The sequence below is a fragment of the Mixophyes fleayi genome, chromosome 5, assembly GCF_038048845.1.
Source record: "Mixophyes fleayi isolate aMixFle1 chromosome 5, aMixFle1.hap1, whole genome shotgun sequence".
Taxonomy (NCBI): domain Eukaryota; kingdom Metazoa; phylum Chordata; class Amphibia; order Anura; family Limnodynastidae; genus Mixophyes; species Mixophyes fleayi.
The window spans coordinates 246,910,937-246,929,556 of NC_134406.1; positions in this window are offsets into that span (position 1 = coordinate 246,910,937).

An 18,620-nucleotide genomic window follows, 5' to 3' on the forward strand; every position below is an offset into this window, starting at 1 on the left:
ACATTTGAAATAAGCAGGTTTTTTTTTTTTTTTCAGTACTTGCAATCAATAAATGCATTTGCCTTTGCCAATGTAGTCAGGAGGTTTTGCATAACTCACCACCCTGGATTTTTTGGCTTGGGGACAGTAATGATCTAGCTGTCTTTTGCACATCCCACTTCTAACACCACTTGGGAAAGCATGCAAACAGATGACTCCTCACACAGGTTTTTCTGAAACACTTTGACGTTTATTTTACTTGTCAGGATGGGTAAACAGTCTTCAGCAATCAAATGAAGCATTCACAACAATAAACATAATCCAATAGCCCTAAACACTGGATATCACAGTTAGGTCCCTAACTGGTCACTGGCCATTTGTTGGCACCAGTCTCTCACACACAGATGAAACACAGCTTTTTAAACTTCCTGTCAGTCCTTGCTCTGGCTGACTCCTTAATTCATTAGACCAGGTGCTCCACCTAGTCTCCTGCAGTGTGTGTGTGTGTGTGTGTGTGTGTGTGTGTATGCAGATTTAACCCTCTCTGCACCTTTAGGTTGTGATTTCCCAGGGAAACCACCACTCTTTCTTCAATTAGACGGTGGCAAAGTGTGTATATATATATATATATATATATATATATATATATATATATATATATATATATATATATATATATATATATATAATTATACTATATTATGTTATATAGATAGATAGATATATGATCTACACATAGTGGGCCTGATTCAAGTTACACACAAGTTGCATTTTATATAAGAGCATGGAACTTGAGCATAGTTACGCCTGTTTTCAAACCCAAGCAGGTCTCAAGATGCATTTCGATTTGAATCTGGGTGTAATATACTTTGCCTAAAATGTGCCGTATGTTAACAGACAGAACAGAGTGCAGTATACGCATGCATACGTACAATATAAGGTCATATCTGAACGCATGCAAAAAATGATATCATAAAATAAAAGAACAACACAAAACAGTATAATCATTAATAAAAATATGGGTAGCAAATGTAGAACTTCTGGCATCTTGTGACACTGACACCCCACGGCCATCAGACACCAACAGTTTCTTGCTTGAAATCAAACGGTGCTTTATTGTTCACATCAAAATTACATCATACATTCGTATCAGGATGACACCAGTAAGCAATGCCAAGTTGCCCACACCTCCTGGTACCCTTAATGCTAGCTATCACAGTCCAGCTCTCTATCCATTGGCTGACTTGTTCAGCATCAGTCACAGATACAACTGAAAAGACAGGCTTCTTCCTTTGGTCTAATTACCCCATTAGACCCTATCCTCCACATGAGTGTATTAAACCTAGGGTTCTTGGTCTGTAAGAGCTTAACCCTCTATGCAACTTACCCCTGCAAACTTTCCGGGACCTCACCTGTCCCTATGCAGGAGAGCTGTGGAAAATAGGCCTCTTAGCCACATAAATAAAAAATAAATAAATAAATTTATATATATATATATATATATATATATATTATTTTTTTTTACTTTAAATACATAAAGATGTTCTTACTATGTATTGTACATACAATGCATTTTTCAATCAAATGATTACATCTTCTATAGCACTCAGGCACTTCTGAATAAACAATCAAGGCTATGTGATAACAAACAGGACTGAAGCATACTTCAAAATACAATAAGCCTTTGTTTGCTTACACACACAGTGATTTACTGGATGCCATATTATCTAAAGCAACTTATTTTTTTAGAATTGATTAGGACCAAACTAATATATTATTTTCCTAATTATCCTGAATAGTCTATAATCATGACAGTTGTTACAGCAGACAATGGAGCAGACTACTGGATAGAAATCTGGTTTCTGTCTCGCACCCTTCCTATAATTGCACCACCTTAGATTAAACTCTCATCTCATCCCAACTCCATATGACTATTATTCAAATCAGAGACTATACAATATAATACTCTGTATACAATACAGAGAACTACTGACTGATGTAAAATGCACAGAGCATTAAAAAGACATCTATGCAATAGAATGGAGAGAGCATTCTAATAGCATCCGACAATACAGACCACATTCTTGGGACCAATATATAAATAAGAGCATTCTAGTAACATTTTTACAATACATAGAGCATTCTAGCGACCACTCTACAATACACAGGGCATCTTAATAAACAATATTCGCATTAACAAATTTGAGGTTTGTGCCTCTTTAAAAGCCAGTTAAATGGGAAATTGAGAGACATTGGCAAAAACATATTATTTTATTTTAGGCAGTGCATGCAAACACTATGACCAGACTGCACTGTACGTGCTGTCATTGTGATTCATAATTGCATCCAAGTAAGTACTAACACAGTCACAAATTTTCATGTAGATAAATATGTGCTATTTGCAAAATAGAAACACTGTCAACATATCGATTACATTCCAAGAAATCTCTGCACTCATAAGTACAGTGTGTGAATAATTTCAATCCTAGCATTCTCTTTAATGCTATCGAAATGGTTTTAAATAATGAAGGTCGGCAGTTCAAGACCAGCTCTCACTCAGCACCAAAAGCCGTGGAAACACTGACAATTAACCAGCAAAAATCTTTTATGGCTAAGATTGTGGCTTTTACAACATGTTCTACTGCACAGTGCGCTGTTCTTAAATATAGTAAATTGGTATTTTGACATTGCAGGAGAATGTAGGGATTTGAATTGTTAAATTTGGAAATGAATTCGCTAGGCAGACCAGATAACTTCCAAAGGTTTGTTTATTCCATCGACATGTGAATTACTCCAGATCCAAATCCCAATGCAAAAAATATATAAAACTATATTTGGTATGTTGTAGAGGATATACATTTTTCTATTTTGCTTGAATTTTCAGAACAGCTATGTGTATTTAGAAAAAAAATCAAAATACCATCACTTTGTGCCACAAATATCATATTATTCCTCTTTTTTACATTTGTGTCAGAGGGATGTTTGCTTTGTATCAAACAATTAAAAATTCTATATCAGGACACAGACAAACCTCCTCCGAAAAAAGTGACGTGGCTACATCACCAGGGGAGGGCTGGCAAATTTTAGCCCAGGGGGCAAGACTCAACTCAACAGCCTTTTTGGAACATTTTAAAGGAAAACAAAATGCTGGTGGCCCAGTGACCCAGCCCAAGGTAATCCACTATAGGACCGGCCCCCCTGGCCCCCAGCCCAGACTGCCCCTGTGGATTACGTTAGGGATGCGAGTACATCACAGTGGACTTGACCACGCCCCTGGGGTGTGTCTCGTTTTGCTGAAATGCGCCATCCAACCCCCCCCCCCCACACACAAAACACACTTGAATTGCCATACTCACCAAAGACCCTCTCTCTCTGGCAGGGGCAGGGGCAGGCTGGGCTGGGGGGCAGGGGGCCATATGCCCCCCTGGGCTGGTCCCTTAGAGGGCTATCTTGGGCTGGGTCAATGGGCCACCAGCACTCTTTGTCCTTTAAAATAGGCTGCTGAGTTGAGTCTTGCCCCCCAGGCTGAAGTTTGCCAGCCCTTCCCTGTTTTCTGGTGTGTGCAGCACTCACTCATTATAGTAAGGGGGGGCATACCTCCCAAATTCTGCTAGCCAAGACAAATGTGCAGATCACGAGACATCGGGCAGTTTCCTCAAATTGGGACTGTCCCACTGAAATGGGCATATAATAAGAGTTAGAGGGATCAACATGGCTAGGAGCGGCCACAGACATATCAGGGAAATATTTTGAAAGGGCTCCAACACCTCTAAGTACCTCCCCAGAACTTTGTATTTTATCTTGCCTTAGTGAACACCACCCAAGACTACATTTTAGTGGGAAGTGGAATCATGGTTCTTTTGCACCTCTCCTACCATTTCCGATGGAATCATAACTGTCAGCCCTGCACCCAAAGCCCTGCATCTATCTCCTCTGAATAACACCTTTGGTTATTTCAGTGTAGCATGATAATTAGTTTTACTACATCCATATTCCGAGCACATATATATTGGTTCATGTAATATGAGTATGCTTAAAACACCCTGATATGATGCATTTTTACAGACAATGAAGCCTAACTTGTGTGTGCCTGTAATTTAAAAGAAGAGAATACAATTATTTTCAAAACTATTATTTTTCAGATTATACGGAGCTCGCATATGTAGGTGGTACTATAGTTACCAGCTCAAGGTTTCCTAAGTCATAAGCATCACATGAAGAACAATCACGGGTATTATAAGCTGTTCTGTTATATTACGTTACAATATATATCTTCGTAGTACAATCACATTACTAGAGTGTTTAGGATCATGGCTATTGATCCTAAATTACCATACTAGATGACTAGATGGAAATCTATCTTTGGTTTGACGACTTAGAAGTGAAAAAGTGTTGCAAGTACATTGAGCAAAACATGAAATCAGGGCCGGCGCTACCATTAGGCAGCCTTAGGCAGCTGCCTAGGGTGCCGGCCTTTGGGGGGGCGGCACCTTGGCCGAGGAGACTGATTATGAAAAAAACCAATTATTAATTAGGTAATTTTAAGCGGGCGGCGAGATCGCCCAGGGCGGATCGTCAGCCCGCAATATAGTGCTCCTGCCTCCTGCTGCAGACCTAAGCGGTGCTGCACTGTAGCAGCATTTTCAAATGTGCCCGGGGCCTGGCAGCGCCGTGACGTCACGACACTGCCAGTGTAGAGAGCCGACAGGAGTCTGCCAGAAGTAAAGAGAGAGGAAAGAAGCAAGAAACAAGAGGCGGAAAAGAGAATGGAAGAAAAGTGAAGGCGAGTACAGAAAAGGGGGAGGGGTAGTGAAAGTATGGAACAGAGAAATGGAGGGGAGGGTGACAGAAGTATGCTGCAGAGAACCGAGGGGGGGGAGTGGATGCTACAGTAAAAGGGGGAAGAGGGAGAATGGATGCTACATAAAATGTGTGTGGTGGAGAATGGATACTATATAAAATGTGTGTGGTGGGGGGAGAATGGATGCTACAGAAAATGTGTGTGGTGGAGAATGGATGCTACATAAAATGTGTGTGGTGGGGGGAGAATGGATGCTACAGAAAATGTGTGTGTGTGTGTGTGGGGGGGAGAATGGATGCTACAGAAAATGTGTGTGTGTGTGGGGGGGGGGGGGAGAATGCATGCTACAGAAAGTGTGTGTGGGGGGGAATAATGAATGCTACAGAAAATGTGTGTGTGGGGGGAGAATGGATGCTACAGAAAATGTGTGTGTGGGGGGGGGAGAATGGATGCTACAGAAAGTGTGTGTGGGGGGGAATAATGAATGCTACAGAAAATGTGTGTGGTGGGGAGAGAATGGATGCTACAGAAAATGTGTGTGTGTGTGTGGGGGGGGGGGAATGGATGCTACAGAAAATGTGTGTGTGTGGGGGGGGGGGGGGAGAATGGATGCTACAGAAAATGGGGGGAGAATGGATGCTACAGAAAATGTGTGTGTGTGGGGGGGAGAATGCATGCTACAGAAAGTGTGTGTGGGGGGGAATAATGAATGCTACAGAAAATGTGTGTGGGGGGGAGAATGGATGCTACAGAAAATGGGGGGAGAATGGATGCTACAGAAAATGTGTGTGGGGGGGAATAATGAATGCTACAGAAAATGTGTGTGGGGGGGAGAATGGATGCTACAGAAAATGTGTGTGTGTGTGGGGGGGGGAGAATGGATGCTACAGAAAATGTGTGTGGGGGGGAGAATGGATGCTACAGAAAATGTGTGTGTGTGTGGGGGGGAGAATGGATGCTACAGAAAATGGGGGGAGAATGGATGCTACAGAAAATGGGGGGAGAATGGATGCTACAGAAAATGTGTGTGGGGGGGAGTAATGAATGCTACAGAAAATGTGTGTGGGGGGGAGAATGGATGCTACAGAAAATGTGTGTGTGTGTGGGGGGGGAGAATGGATGCTACAGAAAATGGGGGGAGAATGGATGCTACAGAAAATGGGGGGAGAATGGATGCTACAGAAAATGTGTGTGGGGGGGAGTAATGAATGCTACAGAAAATGTGTGTGTGTGTGGGGGGGGAGAATGGATGCTACAGAAAATGGGGGGAGAATGGATGCTACAGAAAATGTGTGTGTGTGGGGGGGGGGAGAATGCATGCTACAGAAAGTGTGTGTGGGGGGGAATAATGAATGCTACAGAAAATGTGTGTGGGGGGGAGAATGGATGCTACAGAAAATGTGTGTGGGGGGGGGGAGAATGGATGCTACAGAAAATGGGGGGAGAATGGATGCTACAGAAAATGTGTGTGGGGGGAATAATGAATGCTACAGAAAATGTGTGTGGGGGGGGGGAGAATGGATGCTACAGAAAATGTGTGTGTGGGGGGAGAATGGATGCTACAGAAAATGTGTGTGTGTGGGGGGGGGGAGAATGGATGCTACAGAAAGTGTGTGTGGGGGGGAATAATGAATGCTACAGAAAATGTGTGTGGGGGGGAGAATGGATGCTACAGAAAATGTGTGTGGGGGGGAGAATGGATGCTACAGAAAATGTGTGTGGGGGGGAATAATGAATGCTACAGAAAATGTGTGTGGGGGGGAGAATGGATGCTACAGAAAATGTGTGTGGGGGGGAATAATGAATGCTACAGAAAATGTGTGTGGTGGGGGGAGAATGGATGCTACAGAAAATGTGTGTGTGTGTGTGGGGGGGGGGAATGGATGCTACAGAAAATGTGTGTGTGTGGGGGGGGGAGAATGGATGCTACAGAAAATGGGGGGAGAATGGATGCTACAGAAAATGTGTGTGGGGGGGAATAATGAATGCTACAGAAAATGTGTGTGGGGGGGAGAATGGATGCTACAGAAAATGTGTGTGTGTGTGGGGGGGAGAATGGATGCTACAGAAAATGGGGGGAGAATGGATGCTACAGAAAATGGGGGGAGAATGGATGCTACAGAAAATGTGTGTGGGGGGGGAATAATGAATGCTACAGAAAATGTGTGTGTGGGGAGAATGGATGCTACAGAAAATGTGTGTGTGTGTGGGGGGGGAGAATGGATGCTACAGAAAATGGGGGGAGAATGGATGCTACAGAAAATGTGTGTGGGGGGGAGTAATGAATGCTACAGAAAATGTGTGTGGGGGGGAGAATGGATGCTACAGAAAATGTGTGTGTGTGTGTGGGGGGGAGAATGGATGCTACAGAAAATGGGGGGAGAATGGATGCTACAGAAAATGTGTGTGGGGGGGGAATAATGAATGCTACAGAAAATGTGTGTGGGGGGGGAGAATGGATGCTACAGAAAATGTGTGTGTGTGTGGGGGGGGAGAATGGATGCTACAGAAAATGGGGGGAGAATGGATGCTACAGAAAATGTGTGTGGGGGGGGAATAATGAATGCTACAGAAAATGTGTGTGTGGGGAGAATGGATGCTACAGAAAATGTGTGTGTGTGTGGGGGGGGGGAGAATGGATGCTACAGAAAATGGGGGGAGAATGGATGCTACAGAAAATGTGTGTGGGGGGGAGTAATGAATGCTACAGAAAATGTGTGTGGGGGGGAGAATGGATGCTACAGAAAATGTGTGTGTGTGTGTGGGGGGGAGAATGGATGCTACAGAAAATGGGGGGAGAATGGATGCTACAGAAAATGGGGGGAGAATGGATGCTACAGAAAATGTGTGTGTGGGGGGAGAATGGATGCTACAGAAAATGTGTGTGCGTGTGGGGGGGGAGAATGCATGCTACAGAAAATGTGTGTGGGGGGGAATAATGAATGCTACAGAAAATGTGTGTGTGGGGGGAGAATGGATGCTACAGAAAATGTGTGTGTGTGTGGGGGGGGGGAGAATGGATGCTACAGAAAGTGTGTGTGGGGGGGGAATAATGAATGCTACAGAAAATGTGTGTGTGGGGGGAGAATGGATGCTACAGAAAATGTGTGGGAACGGATGCTACAAAAAATGTGGGAGGGGGGGCTGGATGGTACAGAAAATTGGGGAGACCGGGAATTACACTTATAAATGTCAGAGACATTTTAGACTATGGAGTCTATGTACTAAAATAATGCCGTGACAAATTGCAGCTATGCAAGGGCATATGTGACATATGTGAGAACAGCTAGTGGGCAGATGGGCATGTGTGAGAGAAGTTGGTGGGCAGCGGGGTACATGTCAGTCTGTAACAGGTGAGTGATGTCAAGTTTTCTTTTTTTTGTTTGTTTTGTTCTGAAATCTGACATTTAGAGCCTCCCCTCTATATATCCTGTGTTTGCTCCTGGGCAGCAGTGAAGCCTGGACAGCATTCTGCGCCAGACATCAGTGCTGCGTCAGACATCTGAACTGCATCCTAGCCAGCCAAGAGAAGGTAAGAGTTATTGTTTTTATTTTAAAAATTCTGAGTGTGCTAGGGGCTGTGAAATAAAAAACATTTTTTTCTATTTGGGGGTGGGGGGCGGGGGGCGACAAGCTTAAGCTTTGCCTAGGGCGCCGAGCAACCTTGCACCGGCCCTGCATGAAATGCACGATATAGAGATTTTTGTAACTATGCAGTATATGCACTAGCGATATATGTCTGTTCTATATCTTGTCTCTGGAATGCTTTTCTTCTTAAATGTAATTATAATATGATTGTAAAATAAATCTGTTACCACCATTACTTACTTACAAGCTGCCTAGTTAGTGCAAAAATGTGCCCTATTTTGTCCACGCCTTAAAGTGCCCGGATTGCGTCTAACGTTTTGCTGGCCCTTGCATTGCTGGCTACCTGTGTTTTTGGCGCAATTCCCTTATTAAATCAACACTCATTAGTATTGATGACTAACTGCTCACTTGATTTTCAATTGAATATTAAAGAGCTCAGGAAACTAAGGGGAGAAAGTTCTTGTTTAATTAATGTGTCTCATTGGTTAGGTGCACACACAGCTTGCCATAGAAATTAACTTTATTTCACCACCTGTTGATAACCAACAGCCAGGATGTTTGTCTTAACTTTTGAGAATGTTGGAAGGTAAGTCCCACTCACGGAAGCTCTGCACAGCAGAGCAGTGGTGAGCAGGTGGAGCACGACCCTGCCATTGGTGCATTATGCAATGGAAAGGTGTCTTTACGGGAAAAGCTAGTAATGACTCCACCATGGTACAGCCACACTCCCCCATAACGTGGTCTGCTCCCCTCCCAAGGGTAGACATGCCCCCCACTTTTATTCCAAAACCTGAAATGTTGGGTCTGGCAATAAACATTTAACCTGTTTGCATATTTAATATGCTAGCCCTCTCAGAATAGAGAATGTCTACAAAAGTGCCTGGGCACCTGCTCTGTTAGCTCATTTAAATAAAAGGTGAGCACATTCACAGGGTAAGTGTAATCCAGCGAAACCAGCTGGCTCGCGGGACAGAGAGCAGTCAGATAATGACAACACAAGGTCAGAAAAGGTCATCATCCAGCCCGATCTTCCAGGCATCGCAATCGACGCTTAGAAGATCCTTGACAGATATTGATCATGATTAGTGTTTCTAGGGTCATACGCGCATTGTGATTTGTGGATAATTACATCTAAAACAATCTAATTGGCTTTGCCACCTATAGGCTTCTGAAAGGTCTTCAGGTTATCACTTTGTTGGACAGAATTGTATTTCACCCGCACATATTTTGTGGTTTATAAATAACCTTTAGTGTACAGGTGCTTTGGGAGGGGAACACATACTTCATGGGGCAGACGAGAAGAGAATGCAGTATGTAAGTGTAACCCCGTCACTGTGTGTAGTGTGGGGTGCAAAGATTATACAGTGCACCTCCTTCTCCAGCCCTGGCTAGCTGATAGGTATGGGTATAAATGACCAGGGGAACCCTGCACATGCAGGTATTTTACTACAAATTCTCTTTGTAAGTAGTGGGACACAGGCGATGTCACTTTGTGGTGCAGTGCAATAAAAGTCATAATAAGTTGGGTGCCAGACCATCTCCATCAATAATACTCCTCTTCCGCCAGCACGATAATCATAATTGTTGCAGCAATTAAGAAAAATATACAGCTCCTTACTCCAGCACAGTTCTTACACTGCCGGTGTGATCACAGTACATACCAGGTTCTCCTGGTCACAGTAGTTCCACAGCTACTCAAAGTTCAGACTGTGTTTCCAGTATACAAATACAGGAATCACAGTGTAGCTCTGACAATTTCTCTTTGTAACTCTCAGCTTAGGCTCTGACACGCTATCTGTACTGTACTTTCAGCTTGGACCTCTGACACTCTATCTGTAGTGTACTCTCAGCTTAGGCTCTGACACTCTATCTGCAGTGTACTCTCAGCTTAGGCTCTGACACTCTATCTGCAGTATACTCTCAGCTTAGGCTCTGACACTTTATCTGCAGTATACTTTCAGCTTAGGCTTTGACACTCTATCTGCAGTATACTCTCAGCTTAGGCTCTGACACTCTATCTGCAGTATACTCTCAGCTTAGGCTCTGACACTCTATTTGTAGTGTACTCTCAGCTTAGGCTCTGACACTCTATCTGTATTGTACTCTCAGCTTAGGCTCTGACACTCTATCTGTAGTGTACTCTCAGCTTAGGCTCTGACACTCTATCTGCAATATACTCTCAGCTTAGGCTCTGACACTCTATCTGTAGTGTACTCTCAGCTTAGGCTCTGACACTCTATCTGTAGTGTACTCTCAGCTTAGGCTCTGACACTCTATCTGTAGTGTACTCTCAGCTTAGGCTCTGACACTCTATCTGTAGTGTACTCTCAGCTTAGGCTCTGACATTCTATCTGTATTGTACTCTCAGCTTAGGCTCTGACACTCTATCTGTAGTGTACTCTCAGCTTAGGCTCTGACACTCTATCTGTAGTGTACTTTCAGCTTAGGCTCTGACACTTTATCTGCAGTGTACTCTCAGCTTAGGCTTTGACACTCTATCTGCAGTATACTCTCAGCTTAGGCTTTGACACTCTATCTGCAGTATACTCTCAGCTTAGGCTCTGACACTCTATCTGCAGTGTACTCTCAGCCTAGGCTCTGACACTCTATCTGTACTGTACTTTCAGCTTGGACCTCTGACACTTTATCTGCAGTATACTCTCAGCTTAGGCTTTGACACTCTATTTGCAGTGTACTCTCAGCTTAGACTCTGACACTCTATTTGCAGTGTACTCTCAGCTTAGACTCTGACACTCTATCTGCAGTGTACTCTCAGCTTAGGCTCTGACACTCTATCTGCAGTGTATGCATGCTGCCACTTGCAGTACTTCCACTTTTCTCCAGGGGTCTCTGCTCTGGGGACTCTCCCAGGCAAGGTTGGGGGAGCCTGGGACATCGCAGGACCCCCAACTATATCACATCACCTCTCTTCTCTCACTGTCCCCTCTCTATCTCTCAATTTTGCCCCCCCTCCCCTTTTTTACAGCTCCTCCCTCTCAGTCACAAGCAGACTTGGCTTGGTTGTCACCATAGCAACCAGTTTGAGTCCCTTCTCTTTCCACAAACAGCTAACTTGGCCCCCATGTGACCCCTGCATGTGTTGCTTCTTTCTCCTACTCCTCTCCAATCCACCCTTGCTGACAGAACCTCCTTCTTCTCACTCGAGCAAATTGGGGTGTGTGCACAGCAACCAGCCTAAGTCACTAGGGTATGTGATTCCTTAAAAACACCACTAGGGGGCATTACATAAGGGAAAACGTTCTGCAAGGAAGACACATATAGGAAAGGCACATACAAAGGATAAGCAGGAAGGAGGAAAGGCTAGAAGAAAGAATAGAACATACAGAAAGCTTTAAAGAGCTATAGAAGGACGAGAAGGGGAATATGGAAATGTCAGGGACAAAAGATGTAGGGCCTGAGTCATTAAGGATAGCAAAGTATAAAAAAGTGTAACTTTGCACCTGGGCAAAACCATGTTGCATTGGAGGGGGGGGGGGGTAAATTTAAAATGTGGGTAGAGATTTATAGTTGGGATTAGGCATGTACTAGATCAACTTTAAGTTTCAGTGTAAATATAAAGCTATCAAGTATTTGTGTGCTAGATGAAAAAACATCCAGTATTTAACTTATGTGCAAACTAATAAACTAATTTGCACCCCTTGCATTGTGACATGGGTTGTCCCGGAACATTTACTCCTTTTTTTGCCTTACTTTCCTTAATGACTCAGGCCCGAAGTGTTTATGTATAGGTTTTACTGTATGAAGTGTGAGAGTTTTAATTACCATAAATGTGCAAGAACATTGTTATGGATTAATATACTTCATGTGTTTAGTAGGAGAAATTTTGTTTTTGAATTTGATAAATGTCTCACTGTTTTGTAGAGAAGAGTGAATCACTCAAAATTCTAATTGTTTTAACAAGAGCGTTTGCAATTCTGTGAATGGATTCAGCGAGCTCTGGTTAAAAGTTGTTTGTTACAGTAATTTCCTGCACCCCAGAGCCATCTTCTTATTTTTCTGGTGTTAATGTGGGGATTAAAAGTAACTAGGGAGGATGTTTTTTTTATATCACAGATCTTCTTTATTAGTTTGTTAGGTTATAAAATATAACCTCAACTCGACTGGTGCAAGATTCCAGTCAAGTTGAGAAGCATGGGTATGTAACCAAGGTAGCTAGAATGAGAGAATTGATGGACCTAGGCAAAACCAGAAATTGAATCTATTCTTCATGCAGAACACCTACCGACAGCCGAATGGGGGATTTAATACAGGTAACGGACCCGCTGGTTCTGCGATTACCTTCCACCGCCGTGAGAGAGAGCAGCTATGGCAGAGGTAACATAGGTATCCGGCGTTGCATGGAAAGAGCAGAAGAAATACATTTTCCTGCAGTGCCAGAGTCCACAAAAGCCGATGTCTCATATGGGCCACTAGGAGGATCCAACTTGATTGTCATCAATAAGTGGGAATTAGGAGTAGAATAGGGAGCAAGTGATGTCCCTTTTACTGGCTAGGAGGAATTTTTCCTGGCCTCTTAGGACAAGAGTTGCGCAGGTGACCGGACTCTCCACAGTAGAGGCAAAAGTTTTGCTTGAACCGTCTCTCACACTCTTCAGGAGTGAGGCAAGAGCGGCTGATCTGCATGGGCTCCTCAGACGGTAGTTCCGGATTCTGAAAGCATGGTGCAAGCCGTTCAGTGGGTCTCCTAGACAAGGACCTTTCCTGGCTTTATTCCCTAATACAAAGAGAAATCAAAGAATCCAAGCCAGCTGGAAGTTCCCTGGAGACTAGTTCATCTTTAATCTGATCAGCGAGACCTTGCCAGAATGTGGCGATTAGAGCCTTGTTATTCCATTTAAGTTCTGATGCCAGGGTATAGAATTGTGCAGCATACTGCCTGACTGGTAGAGAGCCTTGGCGCAGGTTGAGGAGACTGGATGCAGCGGAGGAAACGTGGCCTGGCTCATCGAATTATTTCACGATGAATATTGCAGAGTTCCAAAGAAGCAAATCCTCCCGTTCCCAAAAGTGGGAAGCAAAGTGCCTGTCCACTCAACAGGGAAATGATAAAGGCTACTTTAGTGCGCTCAGAAGGAAAAGTAACTGAAAATGACCTCACCACACCCAGAAAATCCTCCCCTTTGCCCCTCATCTCCCCCAAAATTCCCCCCATGCCGCTCAGACCTCCCAGTTGCTCCAAATAGCCCCGCATTTGAGAAAGAGAGCATTTTAGAGAGCATTTGAGGGATATCAAAGTAGGTTTTGACAGCCATCATTTGTCACAACACTTCAAAGAAGCTCATGATTGCACCTATACCGGTGCTTCCTTTATTGGAATTAAAAAAAATTGCCAACAATTGGAGAGGAGGGAACCGTATACAAAAATTGAACAGGGAAGAAGCAAAAGTCAGACATAATCTGAAAACATTGACACCGAAAGGACTCAATGTTGAATTTGATCTATCAATATACTGAATATGTTGGAATCATGGAGCAATTAGATCTACAAGGATAACGCTGGTGCCCTTGAGTACAATTGATCACTTTACATCTATTGGTCAATAATTCCTTAGGTAGACACATGTGGGACACAGGAACTACGGTCTTACCATACTGGTTATGCCCAAAACCGTTCGGTCTTGAAAGCCAAGCAGGATGGAGCCAGGTAAGTAACAAGATAGGAGACTACCTGAGAACACCTGGTACGGTAGGAACTCTCTCTTCATGTGCACTAGGAAGACCATGTTTGGTGGTTGGTGGCTTTTGATCTATGGAACATCAGGATCTTCCGATTCCGGCACACATAGTGTCAATGCGAGCTATATATATTTATGTATATATATATATATATATATATATATATATATATATATATATATGTATAATCCCTGTCTATTACAGGTTAGTTTAGTCACCAAAAACTATAGTATACAGAGTACCAGCCCATTAGTCTTGAGAGTTGGCAATATTGGTATCATAAGGTTTATGATTGTGACATGAGTGATATTAATCAGATCTAGGCAATATAATATTATATGCAGGAGGAGGGGGCAGAATTATAAGGTAGTCTATTTACTTATTAAACTGTAATTGGTTATCCTTAGCAGAGTCTACGCATAACATGGAATATTCTAAAAAACTTTTTTAGGGGTTGTTATGTTTATACTGTTCAACACTATGAGATTTTGGCATTACATTGTTGATAAATACAGATATTTGGTATAATGGGTTCATGTAATACAGCTATAGTCGAATTATTTAATAAGGTTTTATTAATAAGCTCACTAGCCCAAGTGTACACATAGGATTGTATAACGATATCCAGCCAATCAGATGCAAACTGGCAAGTGGGAGCACTATATATACTGATATAGGACTCATCAGCTCACTCGAGAAAGTCCTTTTAGCGAACGAAACGCATTGGACCACGCCCTTTTGCCATTTTACTCACTTTACACGATCACTGGAAGTGACGTTTTCGGTCCACAGTGGAATGCATGAGTCTTCCCACTTCCTCAACGCCGAGCTCCGTCTTGCCGCTGTATACCTCCAGTCCAACCGAGGAATTGCTGGGTACCCTGCCATCAATATCGCACAGCAAGTATCCACATATATTTGAATGACCTTTTCTACCTAAATCATTACTGCTGGCACAATTGGGGACGGAAGTCCGTTGACTGCAAATATAAAAACACTGTTCAGAATCATACAGTGTAATCTCTATTCTTCTCTCAATGATGGAAATTGGTGTGATCTCTGCAGCATAGACATTAATTATTAATCTTTATTAGAATACCATTCGGTGAACTTTTGTATCAATCTCTGGGAACATACCTTGGATTTAGATTTGCTTGGTCATTTGCCTAGACACTTGGCTAGACTAATTATATTGTCAATTCTATCATTTTAGCTGCTTGTAGCCATTTTATATGTATATTTTTATATGTATAACTATATGTATATTTAAATGTGATTTTATGTGGATTATGCATGGTTTTTATGGCATTTATGTTATGATCTGCCTTGTTTCTTTGTGTGCATTTTTGTTATGATCTGCCCTGTTTCTTTGTGTGCATTTTACCCTGTGTTATAAATTTGCCTTGTTACCCTGTGTGCACATTACCCTGCAGTATCTGTGATTCTCCAGAGGAGCTGCTCTCCGGCCATTCCTTTATCAGGGGTTAAACTAGCACTGCTAGTTAATTATCCTCACCTGTCTGTGGCCTATATATGCCTGCTTATTCCTGAATCCTTTGCTGGTCATTGATGTTCCTAGCCTGCTCATGTGTCTTTCTGTTCCTGGATTACCTGCATGTTTCTGGCTGCTACTACAAACTGGTTTCAGTTAAGTCATCAGTTGAATTTCTTTATTATTTACCTGATTGTTTGCCAAGATCTGGAAATCCATTGTTCCATTCAGCCTGAACTGTTACTGTTTATTTTGCCTTACCTGGACTATACTTTTCTGCAATAAACAGTTTAAAACATTTATATCACGTGTCTAGCTCCATGGCTGTAATTAAGGAAGTGGTTTTGAACAGAACCCTAACAATTTAGGGCTGATGAGTATTTGGTTTGATATTTTTCAGGACTTGTTTGTATGGAAAAAGCCATGTTTTTATCAATAAATTATATTTGATTTTTTTATGATTACATTATCAGGCTGTCAGTATATCACTCATCTGGATGTATGGATTATTATAAGTTTTTCATTCATATATAAAAACTATATTATTGATGATTTATAACATTCTAGTATACCATTGTTAAGACAATACCATTAGCCAATGAGTGCCTAACCTTTATTGTATATTGTAATTTCTGAGGGATGGATACCCTTGGTTAGTGCAGCTCTTGCAACATTGGGAGTAGAGTGCAACCCCCCCCCCCTGTTTTTAAAATAGCCCCGCCTGTCCTCAGTATTCCCACATGTATTATAAAGTTCCCCACATGCCACTCAGACCACCCCATCTGCCCCTTACATGCCCAACAGACCTCACCACATGCCATCAGACATGACTGCACTTAGTTGTCATGGTGTGTACTTATTCTATTTTGTAAAGCAACTTTCTAGTCTAAATATAAATTCAGATTATTAAATCTTTAAATATTTATAACACAATTATTATTGAAAAGGAATTTCTAAACACAAGACACATAACTGCAAGTATGACTTAATTTATTCTTACTTTGACAGACATGGATATTTACACAAGTAATTTAATTTACACATCTGAAGTAGATATATGACCTTGTATCTACAGGTTGGGTTTTTCCAACTCCCAAAACCCCTCTCTATAATTTTGAACTTTTAACACCGGACAAAATGGGAATACAGATGTATGTAGTTGGTTTTTTTTTTATAATATATTGTTAAATATGTTAATATGGATCTGTATTCAAATCTTAACAGCTGTTTTCATTTAAACTCAATTAATTCCAGTTAAGGAGTCAGTATAGTGAGATTTGTATTTTCAAATTAAGATTTATATTTAGATTATATTTCTAAACTACCAGCAAATCTCTGCGTATATCTAATTAAGTATCTAAGAACCTTGATCAAATAAACTGTAAGTTTGATTATTGCTTTTCCAATTAATACTTATTCATACTGAAGATAATAACACTACACCATAAAAATAGAGTTAGAAGTTACGCCTAGGTCATATGTAATAATTAACATCCGTCTATATCTGACAAATTGTATAACAACTAGACAAGTTGTAACAATCTATTAGACATATATAACCATCTAATAAGTGTTTATATTCTTATAATCTCTACATATCATCCATGACTATGATTATCATAGGATGGTAATGACCAACAATTTATCATGTTTTAAATATACAGAATATACTAATAATTTAACTATCATAAGTAACATAATTCACCATTATAGCTAATTGTAAGAGTGCCAGGCTCTGTTATATACCGAAGTTAGAAGATCACCAGGGGGATCATAATCTCCTTTTTCCCCATTTTTAATCTATTGCACTACTTTCTATCTACACACAATTTTACCTATATTTTGCATTATCACAGCATTAGCATACCATTGATATTTATATCTTTATATTAATTAAATAAAAATTATTTTTAAGATTTCCAGACTACATATAATAAGCTTGAGAGTGAGTCTATATACTGGCATATAAACATGTGCCTAAATTGTTAGAACTCTCTCTTTTTTTTTCTTCGTTTATTTAGACTTTAAGTCTTGAAAGGAAAACCTCCAAGAAGATACAGTGCGGAATATGCCAACATTGCATTCTCAGAACCACAAAATTTGCAAGAAGCAAAATCCAGTGATGGGTGGGAATACTGGAAATCATCCGTAAATAAAGAAATTGCATCTTTAGAAAACGAAACCTGGACTGTTGTCAATAGACCAAGCCACCGTAAATAATTGTAAAAAAAGCTAAATACGAACGGATCGATTTTCCATTACAAAGTTCATCTTGTTGCAAAGAGATTTGCTCAAAGGTCCGGTATTGATTATGGGGAAATATTCTCACATGTGGTAAGGTACAATACACTTTGTTTAGTTATTGCCATATTTACGTTGAATGATTTATTGCTCTATCAGTTAGGTTTTGAACATATTTCCAGAAGGAAAAGTTTTAGTAATGAAATCTTTGTACAGATTGAAGCAAAGTGACCGGTGTTGGTACATCACACTTGACACTATGCTATTGGGCTTTGTATGTTTAGAGACTGACCACTGTCTATATCACAAAATAACATATGGAAAACTGTTTATCATTGTTGTATATATGGATGAATCTCGCCTTGACTACTGTAACCTCCTTCTCTGTGGCCTACCTGATTCTCGCCTTGACCCTCTTAAGTCTATCTTCAATGATGCTGCCCGCCTCATTTTTCTCTCCCGCCACTATACCTCTGCTTTCTCCCTCCAACAGTCACTACATTGGCTCCCCATGGCCTATAGAATTAAATTTAAACTCCTCACCCTCACCTTTAAGGCTCTTAATCAATGCTCCCCTCCCTACATCTCCAATCTCATCTCTACCTACCCTTCTAGCTGCCCCCTCCGCTCAGCCTGTGACCGCTGTCTCACTGCTTCACTGATCACCTCTTCTCACTTCCGTCTCCAGGACTTTGCCCCGGCTGCTCCCCAGCTGTGGAACGATATTCCACGTTCCATCAGGTTAGCATCTACTCTCAAAGGCTTCAAGCGTGCCCTTAAGACTCATTTCTTTACTCAAGTCTATCAGCCCTCCTCCTAACT